Below are 18,184 nucleotides of genomic sequence, written 5' to 3'. Positions count from 1 at the left end.
CGCATATGACGCGAAACTCAAAGTCAGAGATCGTAAAGTCACATAAAACAATCCTTCCATCCAGACAGGACCACACACTTTGAATATGTAAACCCGGCAGCTTCTTCACAACAAGAATGCACCCCCCGGAGGTGCCTACCGCATGACTCACCACCACAAAGTACCTAGTCGTGAATCGTCGCACCATGCTCCCGGTCTCCTCCTCTCCGTCAACCTTGGTTTCCTGGACGGCTAGTACGTCTATGTCATGGTCCGTTACCAACCGTAGGACCTGACATTGCCTACGACTAGCCGCCAACCCTCGCACATTTAGTGTGGCAATACTAAGTGACGGTATTTCATCCATCTTCATCTAGCGAGAAAAGTAGGCCCGGAGCATGGTGCTTACCCTTCACGACCAGCCCTTGGCTAGCCGCCTCCGGGGCCATCCGGCTTCCCGGCATTGTTTGTCGTCGACACTTTGATCACAGGCTTTCTTTCAGGCGGCACATTCGGCTTTGGTTTGAAGCCCACCCGCCTCCCCTGGGGCGTCTTTGTCGGTGGTCCCTCGGTGGTGCTGGTCGCACCCTCGCCTTGGTCCTTGGTCTGGTCGTGGGGGCGTTTGACCGGGCCGCCAAGAGTCTCAGTCCGGTCGCCGTCTTTCACAGCCTCGTCCTGCTGCATTGCCATCATACCGTTGTCGGGCGGGTCTTCACTAATGGTTCCCGTCGCGGGGCCCACAGCAGTCGCGCCCTGCGCCTTCCCACTCCGCTTCTCAGTACCTTGAGCAACCGTGCCTTCTGCGCCGACGGTCGACGTCTCGCCGACTGCCGCTGTCGGTACCAGGTCTCCGATGCCTGTAGCGGCGTCCTCCGTCTCGACCACGTCCATGACGTGCTCTGCGGCCACGTCGTTCACTGCTGGGCTTGTCACGGCGGCGTAGGATTTGACGCAGTCGGCGTCAACATGACCGAACCGTCTGCAGCGAGAACAGCGCGGAACTTTACACTCCCGGCGGACGTGCCCCGTGCCTTGGCAGCACAGGCACTGCATGGGTCGACCAGGGACGACCACCAATGCCAGCTCTCCGCCGACGCGGACCTGATGAGGAAGGTCTTCCATTTTCACGCCGCTTTTCAGCTTTAGAAGCACAGTCCTGGTTGTCGACGTCTTGTCGCCCAGGCCATGGACGCGCCACCTTTCCCGGCTTACCTCCTCCACCTTGCCGAAAGCCATGAACGCCGTCCGTATGTCCTCGTCTGCAACGCCATAGAGCAGCCAGTGAAGCCTAAGCTTCACCTGCTGGTCTTGCGGGTCCACGATGACACACCGTCTTCCCTTCACTTGCAGTTCCTTAAGGGCCATGAGGCGCTTCGTCGCAGTGGCGTCAGACAGGGTCACCGCCCAGACGTGATTTATCTGGTACGCCCCTACGCATATCACGTCCGGCAGCAGTCCCGTCGGCAGAAGGGCGTCTCTAAAATCTTCGACCTTGTAAGGTCTGGCGCGTACATCACCGTGTAAAAACACGGTGTTAAAGGCAACTCGTCCTTTCGGCAGCTGAGGCAAAATAAACGGATAATCCTTATCGTCGTCGGTGATCCTGTTTCCGCGACCAAAAGTGGTCGCTGTCGCTGCCCCGGAAGAGGCCATGACCCTACGATCCGAACAGCTCGGCTGCCGGATGCAGAATGCCGATCACGGCTGCCCGGTTGGACGGAGCTACACCTTTCCCTGATCGCCGTCATGGAAGCTGCAGATGGGAGCTCAAGGACGGTGCCGTGTTGAAGGAAAGAGAAAAAAAAAGGGGGGGGGGAAATACCCTCAGTCCGGGTGTCACAGGAAAACAAAGCAAATGAAACGGCTAGAAATTGGCTGCTATTTCCGCACGTCATATGCACGCAAACAAATATCAATTGCTTAATAGCGTAAGACATTAAATCATTTGGGAGAAAAAAATAGAGTGCTACCGTGACCAGGATTCGAACCTGGGTTATTGCGGCCACAACGCAAGGTACTAACCACTATACGATCACGGCTGCCCGGTTGGACGGAGCTACACCTTTCCCTGATCGCCGTCATGGAAGCTGCAGATGGGAGCTCAAGGACGATGCCGTGTTGAAGGAAAGAGAAGAAAAAAAAGGGGGGGGGGAAATACCCTCAGTACGGGTGTCACAGGAAAACAAAGCAAATGAAACGGCTAGAAATTGGCTGCTATTTCCGCACGTCATATGCACCCAAACAAATATCAATTGCTTAATAGCGTAAGACATTAAATCATTTGGGAGAAAAAAAAATAGTGCTGCCGTGACCAGGATTCGAACCTGGGTTATTGCGGCCACAACGCAAGGTACTAACTACTATACGATCACGGCTGCCCGGTTGGACGGAGCTACAGCTTTCCCTGATCGCCGTCATGGAAGCTGCAGATGGGAGCTCAAGGACGATGCCGTGTTGAAGGAAAGAGAAAAAAAAAGAAGGGGGGGAAATACCCTCAGTCCGGGTGTCACAGGAAAACAAAGCAAATGAAACGGCTAGAAATTGGCTGCAATTTCCGCACGTCATATGCACGCAAACAATTATCAATTGCTTAATAGCGTAAGACATTAAATCATTTGGGAGAAAAAAAAAAAAGAGTGCTGCCGTGACCAGGATTCGAACCTGGGTTATTGCGGCCACAACGCAAGGTACTAACCACTATACGATCACGGCTGCCCTGTTGGACGGAGCTACACCTTTCCCTGATCGCCGTCATGGAAGCTGCAGATGGGAGCTCAAGGACGATGCCGTGTTGAAGGAAAGAGAAAAAAAAAAGAAATGGGGAAATACCCTCAGTCCGGGTGTCACAGGAAAACAAAGCAAATGAGACGGCTAGAAATTGGCTGCTATTTCCGCACGTCATATGCACCCAAACAAATATCAATTGCTTAATAGCGTAAGACATTAAATCATTTGGGAGAAAAAAAAATAGTGCTGCCGTGACCAGGATTCGAACCTGGGTTATTGCGGCCACAACGCAAGGTACTAACCGCTATACGATCACGGCTGCCCGGTTGGACGGAGCTACACCTTTCCCTGATCGCCGTCATGGAAGCTGCAGATGGGAGCTCAAGGACGATGCCGTGTTGAAGGAAAGAGAAAAAAAAAGAAGGGGGGGAAATACCCTCAGTCCGGGTGACACAGGAAAACAAAGCAAATGAAACGGCTAGAAATTGGCTGCAATTTCCGCATGTCATATGCACGCAAACAATTATCAATTGCTTAATAGCGTAAGACATTAAATCATTTGGGAGAAAAAAAAAGACTGCTGCCGTGACCAGGATTCGAACCTGGGTTATTGCGGCCACAACGCAAGGTACTAACCACTATACGATCACGGCTGCCCGGCTGGACGGAGCTACACCTTTCCCTGATCGCCGTCATGGAAGCTGCAGATGGGAGCTCAAGGACGATGCCGTGTTGAAGGAAAGAGAAGGAAAAAAGGGGGGAGGAAATACCCTCAGTCCGGGTGTCACAGGAAAACAAAGCAAATGAAACGGCTAGAAATTGGCTGCAATTTCCGCATGTCATATGCACGCAAACAATTATCAATTGCTTAATAGCGTAAGACATTAAATCATTTGGGAGAAAAAAAAAGAGTGCTACCGTGACCAGGATTCGAACCTGGGTTATTGCGGCTACAACGCAAGGTACTAACTACTATACGATCACGGCTGCCCGGTTGGACGGAGCTACACCTTTCCCTGATCGCCGTCATGGAAGCTACAGATGGGAGCTCAAGGACGATGCCGTGTTGAAGGAAAGAGAAAAAAAAAGAAGGGGGGGAAATACCCTCAGTCCGGGTGACACAGGAAATCAAAGCAAATGAAACGGCTAGAAATTGGCTGCAATTTCCGCATGTCATATGCACGCAAACAATTATCAATTGCTTAATAGCGTAAGACATTAAATCATTTGGGAGAAAAAAAAAAGAGTGCTGCCGTGACCAGGATTCGAACCTGGGTTATTGCGGCCACAACGCAAGGTACTAACCACTATACGATCACGGCTGCCCGGTTGGACGGAGCTACACCTTTCCCTGCTCGCCGTCATGGAAGCTGCAGATGGGAGCTCAAGGACGATGCCGTGTTGAAGGAAAGAGAAGAAAAAAAAAGGGGGGGGGGAAATACCCTCAGTACGAGTGTCACAGGAAAACAAAGCAAATGAAACGGCTAGAAATTGGCTGCTATTTCCGCACGTCATATGCACGCAAACAAATATCAATTGCTTAATAGCGTAAGACATTAAATCATTTGGGAGAAAAAAAAAAAGAGTGCTGCCGTGACCAGGATTCGAACCTGGGTTATTGCGGCCACAACGCAAGGTACTAACCACTATACGATCACGGCTGCCCGGTTGGACGGAGCTACACCTTTCCCTGCTCGCCGTCATGGAAGCTGCAGATGGGAGCTCAAGGACGATGCCGTGTTGAAGGAAAGAGAAAAAAAAGGGGGGGGGGGAAATACCCTCAGTCCGGGTGTCACAGGAAAACAAAGCAAATGAAACGGCTAGAAATTGGCTGCTATTTCCGCACGTCATATGCACGCAAACAAATATCAATTGCTTAATAGCGTAAGACATTAAATCATTTGGGAGAAAAAAAAAGACTGCTGCCGTGACCAGGATTCGAACCTGGGTTATTGCGGCCACAACGCAAGGTACTAACCACTATACGATCACGGCTGCCCGGTTGGACGGAGCTACAGCTTTCCCTGATCGCCGTCATGGAAGCTGCAGATGGGAGCTCAAGGACGATGTCGTGTTGAAGGAAGGAGAAAAAAAAAGAAGGGGGGGAAATACCCTCAGTCCGGGTGTCACAGGAAAACAAAGCAAATGAAACGGCTAGAAATTGGCTGCAATTTCAACATGTCATATGCACGCAAACAATTATCAATTGCTTAATAGCGTAAGACATTAAATCATTTGGGAGAAAAAAAAAAGAGTGCTGCCGTGACCAGGATTCGAACCTGGGTTATTGCGGCCACAACGCAAGGTACTAACCGCTATACGATCACGGCTGCCCGGTTGGACGGAGCTACAGCTTTCCCTGATCGCCGTCATGGAAGCTGCAGATGGGAGCTCAAGTACGATGCCGTGTTGAAGGAAAGAGAAAAAAAAAAGAAGGGGGGGAAATACCCTCAGTCCGGGTGTCACAGGAAAGCAAAGCAAATGAAACGGCTAGAAATTGGCTGCAATTTCCGCACGTCATATGCACGCAAACAAATATCAATTGCTTAATAGCGTAAGACATTAAATCATTTGGGACAAAAAAAAAGAGTGCTGCCGTGACCAGGATTCGAACCTGGGTTATTGCGGCCACAACGCAAGGTACTAACCACTATACAATCACGGCTGCCCATCTTTTTTTTTTTTTTTTATTGCCAGTACTTGACATAACACAACACAAATTCCTAAATGATATAAACAAAGACCAAAGAAGCAAAAAGGGATGAATACACAAACGGAACAAGGAAGAGTAATATTTACATTCGCTGCCGTCCGCTACTGTGGCACGACGTTGTCGGATTAAAATTCCTTTAGTGCTGTAAGGGGTTCAACCCTCGACAGCCACTCAGGAACAGGCTGTTGCATCTTCATCACTTCCACATACCGTTGCATGGATTCACAAAAGTACAGACGCGCCGGTCGGGCATCCGGGTCACAATGGTAACCCGCCATTCTTGCGCGCCATAAACAGTGGAGGCCCGTAAGCATAATCAGGTCGTACGGGAAACCTTCGTCGTCATATACTGGCAGAAACCTGATTCCGTGGGGATCTATAGGTAGCTCCTTTTTTAGAGTCCTTTGTAACACGTCCCAGAAGAAGACCCCTTCCCAACAGTGGATGAAGACATGATCTATGCTTTCTGTTTTTTTACATATAAGGCAGTGGGTTCCCCATGGCATGTAGAACCCACGTTGTTCAAGGAAGAATTTAACAGGTAGAGTACCGGTGTGTAATTTAAAGAAGAACGATGTAGTGGCTGGTTGAACTGGCATCTTCTTCACCCTTTTCAATACATCTAGGCCTGGGCCTCCACTGTACGGGGCTCTGTACATAGGTACCAGCAAAACACTGTCACATAAATCACGATATAACTTTTTCCGTTTTACACTCCACAAATATGCACTTGAAAAACGAACACGCAAAAAGGAAACACTCTGAACTATTTCCCGAAAGAAACCACGGACTGGTCCTGGCATTATTTCCGTACCTACAACGAATTCGGGAAGTGATCTTGACAGCCTCATTTGGATCACCGTGCGCAGAAATGGGTCGTTTGTATCTCGAAAGAAGGAGAATCTATTCACCAGTTGACGCAGGAAGAGGTGCGCCAACCCCAGACCACCATCCTTCACGCGCCGGAAGAGATTATCTCGGCTACATCGCTCCCAGCTTGATGCCCACACGAATACAGCGAACACGCGGTGCAGTTTCTGCACATTAATACGAGAGCACTGTAGTACCTGCATTACGTACCAGATCTTTGTCACGAGAAACATGTTGCACGCTGTAGCTCTCGCGAATATTGACATGTAACAGGCGTTCCATTGGTCGGCTTTTTCTTTTAGTTGTTTTGTCCGCTCCTTCCAGTACTCGCTACTGTCCTTGTAGGCATCAAGGGGTGCTCCAAGGTACTTCACTGGCGTCGTGACCCAGTTTACGTTCGAAAAGTGGCCTGGTGTAGACGCCCATCTTCAATGCCAAAACCCCAAACATTTCTGCCAGTTAACGTAGCTGTTAGTGACGTTACCAAACTTTTTGACGATATTCACAGTATTCAATACACTTTGTTTGTCCTTACAGCACACAGCCACATCGTCAGCGTATGCCAGTAGCTTCACTTCTGCTGATTGAAGACTAAACCCCTTAATACATTCATTTTCAATGATGGCCAGACATAGCGTTTCTATGTAGACACAAAACAGGAGTGGACTGAGTGGACAACCCTGGCGAACGGAGCGCTTCACGTTAATGGGGGCCCCCAACATCTGATTAACTATAAGTCTGGTATAGCAGCTCCGGTACGCCATGGTCACCCCTTCAGTGATTATGTGGCCAAAATTAACGTGTTCAAGGATGGTAAGCAATATGTCGTGAGAAACACAATCAAACGCCTTCTCCAAGTCTAGCTGGAGGATGGCTACTGCATCGCACATGGCGTCACAACACTCCAGCACACACTTCATTTTATGGATGTTAGTGAAAATGGTTCTTCCACGAATACCACACGTCTGGTGTGGGCCGACTACTTCCTGAATAACTGACTGGACCCGTCGTGCCAACACCTTCATCAATATTTTGTAGTCGCAGTTAGTAAGCGCTATGGGTCTGTAGGAGGAAAGTTGCTTGAGCTTTTCGGTCGCTTCTGTTTTCGGTATTAGTACTGTATGGGACTGGCCAAAGGATGGTGGAAGTATTTTCAGTTCATATGCTTCCTGGAAAACTGCTGTTAAGATAGGAGCTAGGTGGCTTTTGAATGATTTGTACCATGCGGCACAAAGACCGTCTGGACCTGGCGACTTCCCAGGATTCAGGTCTTCGATGGCTTTCATCACTTCATGTTCTGTTAATGGTCGTTCTAAGGTTTCTTTAACCTCACTGGACAGCTGTGGGATTCGTTGCAAAAATAATTTCTTGAACTCGTGCATGTTGACAGGCCTGAATGTAAAAAGTTCTTTGTAATGCTCAAAGAAAGCACGCCCTATATTATTGTTATCCGTTAATACCACCCCTTCATATTCGATAGCCTCAATCTGCTTACGTCTCGAGTGCTTTTTTTCTAACCCCAGTGCTCTTTTCGTTGGCGTTTCCCCGCATGATAGCCTTTCTGCTCTGGCGCGCACTAGAGCACCTCGGAAGCGATCTTCGTCGAATGCCTCGAGCTTCTTCTTAACGGCGCGCATATCTTGTTGATAGGCGCCAGGTTGCATGCATTCAAGCTTCGCAAATTTTTCTAGCAATGTTGTTAAATCCTTTTCTCTGGCCTTTTGTTCATATCGCAGTACGCTACTTCTTTCGATTGCCTTCAATTTAATGCTTTGCTTCAGCAACTCCCATTCCTCACCAAATTTCGTAGAACTGTCTGTTCCAAAAGAATTCAGAGTAGCCACTACATTTTCGTTAAAAGTTTCATCCCGTAACAGCTCTGCATTCAATTTCCACAGTTCCCAGACGAACTTGTTTCGTTCTTTCTTCCTGCCCACCGTGCATTTTACCAGGCAGTGGTCAGAATATGATATGGCCGTAACTGTGTAGCACTGGCATTTTTCAACTAAATCATATGAAAGATAGATACGGTCTAAGCGTGCGTGACTTGTGCCCTGAAAGTGAGTGTAGCTTACGTCTCCGTGACCGCGAAAACATTCTGCGATATCTTCTAATTCGAATTCGTGTGTGATCTGCGCCAGGATATCACTACTTTTGTCACAAACCACGCGACGCGTAGACCTATCCTCAGCTTTCAATACGCAGTTGAAGTCGCCTACACAGGCTATCATTTTTTGCACATGTAAATGATGCTTTAAACTCAAAAAGAAATTTGCCCTCTCTTGCACAGTATTAGGCGCATAAATGCAAAACACGCGCCATTGGACATTACAATAGCTGAAGTCACAAAAGACAAGTCGACCAGAAGTACAGGAGAAGTAACCATCTATAACAAGACCAGTGAGCTTCCTCACGAACAGCACACACCCTGCCGAAGTCCCTAAGGCGTGGCTCACTACCGTATAGTAGTTATACGTGAATCTTTGCACCATGCTCCCGGTCTCCTCCTCGCCGTCTACCTTGGTTTCTTGCACGGCTAAAACGTCGAGGTCGTGGTCCACTAGTAGTCTGTAAACCTGACTCTGTTTCCTTTTGGCGGCCAGACCTCGAACGTTTAGCGTGCCGAGGCTAAGCGACGGGTTGGTAGCCATTATTGGTGAAAACCGGAGGGGAGAAGGCCCGGAGCATGGTGCTCACCTTAACGTCTAGCTGACCGCTAGACGCCTCCGTGGCCATCCGGCGGCCGTCGCCCGGGTTCCTCTTTGGTCGGCTTCGGGGTAAGCCTACGGTCAGTCTCCAAGTTCGGCTTAGGCTTGAGGGTGGAGCGCCTTCCAGGTAGCGTCTTAGCGGGTGGTGCCTCGGAGTCACCGCCAGCCTTTCCGTCGACTTTCTCCTCGTGCTGCAGGGATCTCTTGACCGGTGCCGAGACGGATTCGACGCGGGCGCTAGCAGGGGTCGCGTTGTCGTCCGCCTCTGCCTGCGTTGCATCCGTAGCTGGCTGGCGGCTCTCATTTTCATGCGGGGCCGTCTTCACGCTCTCGACTGTAGCTGCTGGTTCTTTGGGGGGAGGGATATTCCTTCCTCCTTCGGCTTGCTTGGTCGTCACGCCGGTTTCTGCCGCCACTTTGCCGTTTCCAGCTTCCGTGGCTGCTTCCTCCGCCTCGGTCACGTCCATTACATGGTCTAACGTCGACGGCTCGCTCTCCGCCGAACCCGCGGCTACTGCGTATGAACGCACACAGTCCGCGTCGTTGTGTCCAAAAAGCCTGCACCGCGAGCAACGGGGAACCTCGCATTCACGACGAACGTGGCCAGAGCCTCGGCAGCGCAGGCACTGCATGGGACGTCCTGGGGCTACCACCAGCGCAAGCTCGCCGGCGACGCGGATCTGGTGGGGCAGGTCGTCGACTTTCATTCCTGCCTTCAGCTGCAGCAGCACTGCTCGGGTCGTCGAGCCCTTGTCGGAAACGCCATCCACTCGCCAGCGCTCCCGGGTCACTTCCGTCACCTTGCCGAAGGAGGCCAGCGCGGTCTTGACGTCTTCGTCGTCCACCCCATGCAGAAGCCAGTGGATACGAAGCTTCACCTGTTGTTCCTTGGGGTCGATGACCAGGCAGTGACGCCCCTTGACCTGCAGCTCCTTCAGGCCCGCCAGCTTTTCGGCAGCCTCGGCTGTCTTCATCGTCACCGCCCATACATGGTTGATTTGGTATGCTCCAAGGGCGACGACGCCAGAGAGCATACCAACAGCTTGAAGCGCGTCTCGAAAATCTTCTACACGAAACGGGCGAACACGAGCGTCGCCGTGCAAAAAAACTGTGTTCAAAACAATACGTCCTGTAGGTAGGCGAGGCAAAATTATCTGGTAATCTTTATCTTCTTCCGTCGAAAGCCTGTTGCCGCGGCTAACAGCCGCATATGCCGCTCCATTGGAGCCCATGATCCCGCGATCCGTTCAGCTCGGGAGCCGGAAGCAGAATGTCACGGCTGCCCAGCTGGACGGAGTTACACCTTTCCCTGATCGCTGTCATAGATGCAGAAGATGGGAGCTCAAGGACGATGCCGTGTTGAAGTAAAAAAAAAAATGGGGGGGGGGGGTAATTACCCTCAGTCCGGGTGCCACAGGAACACAAAGCAAATGAAACGGCTAGAAATTGGCTGCAATTTCCGCACGTCATACGCACGCAAACAATTATCAATTGCTTAATAGCATAAGACATTAAATCATTTGGGAGAAAAAGAAAGTATTGCCGTGACCAGGATTCGAACCTGCGTTATCGCGGCCACAACGCAAGGTACTAACCACTATACAATCATGGCTGCCCGGCTTTTTTTTTTCTTTATTTCCTCGTTATAGAAATGCTATGCGAATACTGGACGAAGCTACACCTTTCCCTGATCGCCGTCATGGAAGCTGCAGATGGGAGCTCAAGGACGATGCCGTGTTGAAGGAAACAGAAAAAAACAAAAGGGGGGGGGGGCAATGCCCCCAGTCCGGGTGTCACAGGAAAACAAAGCAAATGAAACGGCTATATATTGGCTGCAATTTCCGCACGTCATATGCACGCAAACAAAAATCAATTCCTTAATAGCGTAACACATTAAATCATTTGGGAGAAAAAAAAGGTATTGCCGGGACCAGGATTCGAACCTGTGTTATTGCGGCCACAACGCAAGGTACTAACCGCTATACGCTCACGGCCGCCCGGCTTTTTTTTTTTTTGTTTATTGCCAGTTCTCAACGCTTTCACATACTCGTACATCTTATGACCAACACAAACAAAACCAACAAAATAAATAAAATATTCCACACTTCATGTAGAAAATGAAACATTCTGTAATAAAGCGGCCAGCACAACTTGGCTGCCTTTGTCTATTAAAATTCTTTGAGGAATGCGACGCTTCAATCCTCGGTAGCCACTCAGGTAGAACAAATTCTCCTTTTTTTACTTCAATAAAGCGTGACATGTGTTCACGGAAATGCAGGCGCGCAGGCCGTGCGTCTGGGTCACAAGAGAAGCGCTCCATTAGGGCTCGCCATATACAGTAGAGGCCTGTGAGCATGATGAGGTCAAAAGGGACGCCGTCCTCATTATCTAATGGTTCAAATCTGATGCCGTACGGATCCAACGGGAAATCTTTCTTTATGGTTCTTTGGAGGACATCCCAAAAGCACACCCCCTCCCAACAATGCAGGAACACATGGTCCACTGTTTCTGGTTGTTTGCAAATCAGACAGTTGGAACCCCACGGCATGTAAAAACCGCGTTCTTGCAAAAACGTTCTCACTGTCAAAGTGCCCGTGTGAAGCTTGAAGAAAAAAGATTTCGCTCCTTGCTGCAAGTCCATTCTTTTTACGCGTTTTAAAACATTGTTTCCTTGACTTCTACTGTATATGGATCTGTACATCGGCACTGGAAAAATAACATCACACAGGTCACTGTACAATGTCTTTCTTTTTACACTGAACAGATAGGGATTCGAGAACCGTACTGACAAAAAACGGACACTCGCTGCTATCTCTTTAAAAAAACCGAATACAGTACCAGGCATTATTCGACTGCTGATAACAAACTGTGGTAACGCATAACACAGTCTCACTTGACACGCCTCTCTTAAGAACGGGTTGTTGACGTCACGAAAGAAAAAAAAATCTATTTTCAAGCTGTCGCGCGAGAAGGTGTGCCAGACCCAAGCCCACATCTTTCACTCGCCGAAAAAGATTCGTACGGCTGCAGCGTTCCCAGCTGGACGCCCAAATAAAGACAGCAAAAACTCGATGCAACTTCTGCACATACACTCGCGAACAATACAACACTCGCATATTATACCATAATTTACTAAAAAAAATAAATTGAACACTGTCGCTCTGGCGAAAATTGAGAAATGAGCACCTTTCCACCTCTCCACATTTTTTCGTGTTTCTTTCACGTTTTCTAGCCATAAATCATCAGTTTTCTTATAATTTTCAAGTGGAACGCCGAGGTACTTTACTGTTGTTTCAACCCATTTCACGTTAGCAAATCTGTTGGGGGCTGACGGCCACTCGCCATGCCAGAACCCCAGGCACTTTCCCCAATTCACAAGGCTCCCCGTCACTTCCCCGAACCTTCTTATATACCGCAACAGTCTCCAGAAGACTCTCTTTTTCCGTACAACACACAGCTATGTCATCGGCATACGCCAAGAGCTTTACCTCCGACGCTTGTAATCGGAAACCATGAACCCGGTCATTTTCATTAATTGCTATACATAAAGTTTCAATATAAATACAAGATAAGAGCGGACTCGCTGGGCACCCTTGACGCACACTCCGCTGAACCTCAACTGGGCCCCCCAATCTGTTGTTGACTATGAGGCGCGTTTTGCAGTTTCGATACGCTATGAATATACCGTCCGTGATGATTGAGCCTAAATTAACATGTTCAAGTATGGCAAACAAAATGGCATGAGGTACACAATCAAATGCCTTTTCTAGGTCAAGCTGAAGGATTGCGACAGCCGACCGATAGGCATCACAACACTCAAGCACACACCTCATTGAATGAATATTAGTAAAAATAGAGCGACCTTTAATACCACAGGTTTGATGGGATCCTACAATCTGCGTTATAACTGTCTGAAGTCTGCCAGCCAATATTTTTATAAATATTTTATAATCACAGTTAGTTAATGAAATTGGTCTGTATGAGGTCACAAGTCTTAGCTTATCCTTTTGCTCTGTTTTTGGAATGAGCACAGTATGTGCTTGGGAGAATGACAGGGGCAACGTTCCCAACTCAAATGCCTCCTCAAAGACATCTTTTAAGTCACAGGAAAGGTCATGTTTGAATGCTTTGTAAAATGCCGCGCTCAGACCATCCGGCCCGGGCGACTTGCCAGGGTTAAGATCATCTATCGCCTTTTCTATTTCTGCTATTGATATCGGTGCTTCGAGAACTGCTTTTCTTTCTTCTGACAGCCGCGGCATGCGTTCCAAGAATGTTGTTTTAAAACCTTCCACATCTACTGACTTGTGGGCAAACAGCCTTTCATAGAATCGAAAAAACGCTTGGCCTATGCCCTCTGTATCGGTTATCTCAACACCGTTTTCTTCTATCACATCGATGTGCTTGCGGCGAGCATGGGCCTTTTCGATTCCCAGCGCTCGCTTTGTGGGCGTCTCCCCGGCAGCCCAAGCCTCGGCTCTGGCCCGCACCAGCACTCCCGGATAGCGTTCTTCGTCTATTGCTTCGAGTTTCTGTTTTATGCTACTGATGTCATATTTAAACTTGCCCGGCTCTCGACCCTCAAGCTTAACGAGCCTTTTGAGCATCGTTCTTAAATTTCTTTCTTTGACTTTTCCCTCATACTTAAGGCAGCTAGATCCCTCTATGGCTTTCATTTTGACATGCTGCTTTAGTAAGTCCCATTGTGCGCCAACACTGGGCATCCGTTCTGTTTTCATGTCGTTCATCGCCTCTTTCACAGCTTGAATAAAGCATTCGTCGCTCAGGAGCTTTACATTTATTTTCCACAAATCCCATGAAAATGTGTTTTGTTTTTCTTTGCTTCCCATCAGACATTTAACTAGACAGTGGCCCGAGAACGACACGGGTTCTACTTGATACTGGGTGCACAAAGGTAATATATCGATCGACGCATAAATACGGTCAAGGCGAGCGTGACTCAGTCCTTGAAAAAGGCGTAAACTGCACTTCTCTCGCTCCTTCAAGGCATTCTGCTACATCACCTACATCATGTTCTGCAATTAACCGTGATAATAGCTGGCTACTTCTATCTTTATACCCGTGCTCGTCGCTGCGGTCTCGGGTGTTCAAAATGCAGTTAAAATCTCCCAGCATAAGGACATGTTTGTCTTTACTCAGATACTGCGCAGAGCTAAGAAAAAATCTGTGCCTCTCATCTGTACCGTTCGGCGCGTAAACACATATTGCTCTCCAGTTAACCTCACTATAATGAAAATCTACAACGATCAATCTGCCACTTTGGCATGAACGGCTGCCCGGCTGGACGCAGCTACATCTTTCCCTGATCGCGGTCGTGGAAGCTGCCGATGGGAGCTCAAGGACGATGCCGCGTTGAAAGAAACGGGAAAAAAAAAAGGTGGCGGGGGGAATACCCTCAGTCTGGGCGTCGCAGGAAAACATAGCGAATGAAACGACCAGTAATTGGCTGCAATTTCCGCACGTCATATGCACGCAAACAAAAGTTAATTGCTTAATAGCGTAAGACATCAAATCATTGGGGAGAAAAAGAAGGGATTGCCGTGACCAGGATTTGAACCTTGGTTATAGCGGCGACAACGCAAGGTATAAACCAGTATACGATCACGGCTGTCCGGCTGGACGGAGCGACACCTTTCCCTGATCGCCGTCATGGAAGCTACCGATGGGAGCTCAAGGACGATGCCGTGTTGAAGGAAACAAATAAAAAAAGGGGGGGGTGGAATACCCTCAGTCTGGGCGTCACAGGAAAACAAAGCGAATGAAACGGCCAGTAATTGGCCGCAAATTCCGCACGCCGTATGCACGCAAAAAAAAAATCAATCGCCTAATACTGTAGAGCATTAAATCATTGAGGGGAAAGAAGAAAGTGTTGCCGTGACCAGGATTCGAACCTGGGTTATTGCGGCCACAACGCAAGGTACTAACCACTACACGATCACGGCTGCCCGGCTGGACGTATGCCAGCGTTCAAAAAACCGGGGCAGATCTCGGAGCAACGGAACCGGCTGGCAAAAGTGGATCAGTGAGAGCGAGCGTCGCACAAGACGAAACGACCACAACAAAACTAAAAAAAAAAGTAATTGCCCCAACGCGTCGGAGCGGCTCTGTTACCTGCAGCGCATCAACTGAACACAGACACCACCACACAGACGTGGAGAGTGTAGAAGTGCAAAGTGTGACCTATTTAGTGCTGCAGAAGAACAGTGAGCTTCTCTTGACGACCAACACAGTTGGGGGCACATGTTTGAAGTCTGAACGGCTCCATCCCGGCTCTTTCGGGACTGAACGATACGACATGGTTATTTCCTTTCTTGTATTTCTGCCAAAGCACTTAAAAGCCCGAAAGTGGCTTTGCTGAGAGCACCTCGCCCGCGCTGACGGTCATCGTGAACAAGTCGTCGTCATGCCGCAAACGTTTCTCTTGAAAACTTTCTTGAAAATATGCATGAATTTCATATGTAAACGGCAGTACAATACAATATTTATGAAGTCTTATTTAAGAAATTGCACCTCTCGACAGCTGCACATTAAGAAAGAAGAGATACACCGAATGCACTTCTTTAAATTTCTTAGAGGAACTGGTTGGCGTCAATGAGACATATTTGTTTGTCGGGTGTTGCCGTGTGTTTTGTGCAACTAAGAGAAACCTCCTTATAACGAACTGGGGCACAACAAACTAATGGATATAAAGAAAAAGGTCGAACCAGACGATAGATTGTGGTGTAAGCCACTTCGACGCATACTGACCACCCGAGCTTATCATTGGCTGCTCGGTCCTGCTGCGCGTGTGTTCTCAGCGAAATTACATGGCTTTTGCATAAAGTGTACGCGTGGAGCGACGATATTTTCGCGGGCGGTTTGATTCGATTTGATTACCAAGGCGGAGCAAAGCGGTGCCTTGTTGGGGCGCCTTAATCTTGGAACCCAATTCTGAAGCTTCTTTTAATCTATTGCCATGGGACAGCGAGTCGTACTTAAAGCATAGGTCATCCGCCACCAGCAGTGAGCAGCCATAAACGCGGAGTTCGCAAAAGTAGCAGCGTGGGCGCTGAAGGCGCTTCAGGGAACAGCGGTTGTATATCAAGCAAACTTCATATCTATCAGCAGCTGTCGAGATTATAGCTAAGCACACCACAGGCTCGATCCTTCGCGTTCGGCAATGTGCCTACCGCTTACTAAACTGTACCCAGTTTCTGAACAGTATTGCGTAGCACATTTACTTAGACAGAATTTGGGAACACTAGTTTTCAATGTCGTCCGTTTTTTTATAAAGTAAGATGAAGTGCCGCGATACCTATGGGAGTATTCTGGTATACCAGTGCGACAAAGGCACTGTAGAAATATTCCTCAGACAACTGCGCAACAAAGAAGAGAAACGCCTTGGATTCAATGTCATCAACGTACAGTGGCCGATACAAAATTCTCAGTGCTATCGCAATATGCCTCGACGTCACTGCACTGAGTACGACTTGGTTGCGCAGTCAAAAAAAAAAAGATACCCTACAGCTACTTCCTCCTTGTTTGTATCTCGCTTCGGGAAGCGCGTAGTGATTAGAAAGTGTAGTTGTTATGAAAAAAAGAATGGAAGGAAACAGCTTTTACAGCTAAGCTTTAAACTTTGCTTACGAATATTTATGCTGGCCTCGCTGAACGCACAATTTATTGCCTTTGTGTGACGTTCTTGCGGAAGAATGTACGGAATACACTGAGATTGCAGCTGCTTGCAGCGTCTTTATCATTGTCGACGCTGCAGATCTCGCGTTCATCGCGTTACACGGAACTCGAAAATATCGCGGAGCTTTATGAGCCTTCGAATAAGAGTTATTGGTACGATTTCATTCCTCTTAAAGCCGAACTTTGCTTCGCGTGTACATTTAAAATAAGAATAGTCACTGGTTTCGCTAGGCGCGATCGCAGCCACATAAAGAAAAGACAATTTGATTTTCATTGTATTCGAGATCCTTAAGCTGCAATTACAATAACAACGATGTGCTTCTACAACTGATTATAGGCTGCAGATTTCGAAGCAGAGCACGCGCTCACCAATCCTTGCGATTGCCTTTAGTACAAAGCGCACGCATGCGCCGTCCTTGGATAAATTTTATGAACTCTACCGAGGCTTTCAGCATTCAACGCCGATACTCCTATTGACTGTGCGGACACTTGCGACGTGCGTATAGTTACATGCACGTTCTGTCCCTTTATTCCCTTGTAGCGCTGTCATTTCTTTGGTTGTGCGTTGTGTTGCTTCGCACACATAGTAATTCCGTGAACTAAAACTAACGCATCTTACATTGCTATCGTCGTATCAGATAATAAACAAAGCACCGGTTTCTAACCGTCATGACTCACTGCGTCCAGATTATTCTGGTACAAGAGCTATGTAGCCAATGTTGTTCCAGCAAACAAAACCAATGAATGCCTATTCAGAAAAAAAGGAAAAGAAATAAAAACTTGCCGTGACCAGGATTCGAACCTGGGTTATTGCGGCCACAACGCAAGGTACTAACCACTATACGATCACGGCAGTCCGGCTGGACGCTGGGCAGGGAGAGAAAAACCGGGCGGAACCGCACAACAACCCGACAGGCGGGCGAGAAACTGGGTCGCCGTGAACGGTGCACAAGATTAAAAACAAAAAAAGAAACCTAAAATCATAACCGAAAGAGGTACCGAAGCATAGGAGCGGCCGTATTGGCATTGCGTGCCCATACAGCTTGAGCGTTGCGCTCCCGCAGCCTCCGAGCTAGTTAGAACAGAGACACGATATCTTGATTTATTTATTAATTTATTTATTTATTGATTCGTGGCGTTTAACGACCGAAGACCACTGTACATGGGGCTATGGGAGACGACGTACAGTAGAGAGCCCCGGCTAATTTTCACCGCCTGGGGTTCTTTAACGTTTGCTTAAGTTGTAGCGCATGACTCGCGCATCTGCATTTCGCATTTCCGCACGTCATATGCAAGCAAACAAATATCAATTGCTTAATAGCGTAAGACATTAAATCATTTGGGAGAAAAAAGAGTATCGCCGTAACCAGGATTTGAACCTGGGTTATTGCGGCCACAACGCAAGGTACTAACCACTATACGATCACGGCTGCCCGGCTGGACGGAGCTACACCTTTCTCTGATCGCCGTCATGGAAGTTGCAGATGGGAGC

General features: G+C 48.4%; 1 protein-coding gene and 12 non-coding genes across 15 annotated transcripts in view; all 13 read right to left on the bottom strand.

Annotated features, from left to right (window-relative positions):
- LOC142576023 (scoloptoxin SSD14-like) overlaps positions 1–18,184 on the bottom strand; it is a 204,579-nt gene that overhangs the window by 96,381 nt on the left and 90,014 nt on the right. The gene's annotated exons all lie outside the window — the stretch shown is intronic.
- TRNAH-GUG (transfer RNA histidin (anticodon GUG)) lies at positions 1,947–2,018 on the bottom strand. Its single transcript has one exon. It is a non-coding gene; the product is annotated as a tRNA-His (tRNA).
- On the bottom strand, positions 2,620–2,691 carry TRNAH-GUG (transfer RNA histidin (anticodon GUG)). The gene has a single exon. It is a non-coding gene; the product is annotated as a tRNA-His (tRNA).
- On the bottom strand, positions 2,954–3,025 carry TRNAH-GUG (transfer RNA histidin (anticodon GUG)). Its single transcript has one exon. It is a non-coding gene; the product is annotated as a tRNA-His (tRNA).
- On the bottom strand, positions 3,288–3,359 carry TRNAH-GUG (transfer RNA histidin (anticodon GUG)). Its single transcript has one exon. It is a non-coding gene; the product is annotated as a tRNA-His (tRNA).
- TRNAH-GUG (transfer RNA histidin (anticodon GUG)) lies at positions 3,957–4,028 on the bottom strand. The gene has a single exon. It is a non-coding gene; the product is annotated as a tRNA-His (tRNA).
- TRNAH-GUG (transfer RNA histidin (anticodon GUG)) lies at positions 4,296–4,367 on the bottom strand. The gene has a single exon. It is a non-coding gene; the product is annotated as a tRNA-His (tRNA).
- On the bottom strand, positions 4,630–4,701 carry TRNAH-GUG (transfer RNA histidin (anticodon GUG)). The gene has a single exon. It is a non-coding gene; the product is annotated as a tRNA-His (tRNA).
- TRNAH-GUG (transfer RNA histidin (anticodon GUG)) lies at positions 4,965–5,036 on the bottom strand. The gene has a single exon. It is a non-coding gene; the product is annotated as a tRNA-His (tRNA).
- TRNAH-GUG (transfer RNA histidin (anticodon GUG)) lies at positions 5,300–5,371 on the bottom strand. Its single transcript has one exon. It is a non-coding gene; the product is annotated as a tRNA-His (tRNA).
- TRNAH-GUG (transfer RNA histidin (anticodon GUG)) lies at positions 14,889–14,960 on the bottom strand. The gene has a single exon. It is a non-coding gene; the product is annotated as a tRNA-His (tRNA).
- TRNAH-GUG (transfer RNA histidin (anticodon GUG)) lies at positions 17,474–17,545 on the bottom strand. The gene has a single exon. It is a non-coding gene; the product is annotated as a tRNA-His (tRNA).
- On the bottom strand, positions 18,051–18,122 carry TRNAH-GUG (transfer RNA histidin (anticodon GUG)). The gene has a single exon. It is a non-coding gene; the product is annotated as a tRNA-His (tRNA).

The sequence above is a fragment of the Dermacentor variabilis genome, chromosome 3, assembly GCF_050947875.1.
Source record: "Dermacentor variabilis isolate Ectoservices chromosome 3, ASM5094787v1, whole genome shotgun sequence".
Classification (NCBI taxonomy): Eukaryota; Metazoa; Arthropoda; class Arachnida; order Ixodida; family Ixodidae; genus Dermacentor; species Dermacentor variabilis.
Note: the sequence above shows the minus strand (reverse complement) of the source record. Positions and strands in the feature narration are given on the sequence as shown.